At 31.3% G+C, this 851-nt stretch overlaps 1 non-coding gene across 1 annotated transcript; it reads left to right on the top strand.

The window, feature by feature from the left end:
- Positions 1-450: 450 nt before the first annotated feature.
- On the top strand, positions 451-513 carry LOC118152574 (U7 small nuclear RNA). The gene has a single exon (XR_004741321.1). It is a non-coding gene; the product is annotated as a U7 small nuclear RNA (small nuclear RNA).
- Positions 514-851: the final 338 nt, after the last annotated feature.

Genomic DNA, 851 nt, shown 5'->3' with positions numbered 1-851 from the left:
AAACTTCAGTTAGTGGAAATGAAGGTTTCTTTGGAAATATACAGATATAAAAATATTTATGCTCTATCTGAGTGTCAGAGGTTATTGTCCTCAGCCATCTCTGTGACTTACTTGTTTCTATTTAAAACACATATTAAATACTTATCATATGTATTATGTAGTCTCTACCTATTAAGGATTTAAAATCTAAATATGACCAATTATATATTCATATGCATACACATATAAATATTATACATTGGTTGTAAATACATGTCCATACACATTCCCTTACAGCATGTTGAATAAATACCTAGGTGAAAAATACGTTTTACAAATAAGTTCATTTCTAAATCCCTGAAGGAAAGAGTTTGTGTTTTTATGGGTGTTGGCAAATTGCCTCTCACTGGAAGGGACTTCTTTAATTTACCTTTCAAGAATTGAACTTTAGTCCCAACAAAACTGATTTATTAGTATTATAACTCTTTTATAATTTGTCTAGCAGGTTTTCTAGTCTTCACTAGAAGAACCCATAAAAATACATTAAAAAAACAAATTATTATGGCATTCTTAGAGCACTGCAATGCTAGAGGAGTGTTAGATATTTTGAACAATTTTGAAGTTAAGTATAATTTTTTTCTGTGTCAATATCCCAAGACCTCTTGAATTTTAAGTGATATGATTTTGGCTATTAGTAAATCATGGAAATGTCAATATAGTCTTTTCAGTTTAGATGGATTGCTAAAAAGTTAAAATGATATGAAGTTAGAGCATTTGGGAATTCATCACTTTCTAAATAGGAACTGAGGTTGGGCACAGTGGCTCATGTGTATAATCCCAGCTCTTTGGGAGGCTGAGGTGGGTGGATCACC

The sequence above is a fragment of the Callithrix jacchus genome, chromosome 3, assembly GCF_049354715.1.
Source record: "Callithrix jacchus isolate 240 chromosome 3, calJac240_pri, whole genome shotgun sequence".
Classification (NCBI taxonomy): Eukaryota; Metazoa; Chordata; class Mammalia; order Primates; family Cebidae; genus Callithrix; species Callithrix jacchus.
Note: the sequence above shows the minus strand (reverse complement) of the source record. Positions and strands in the feature narration are given on the sequence as shown.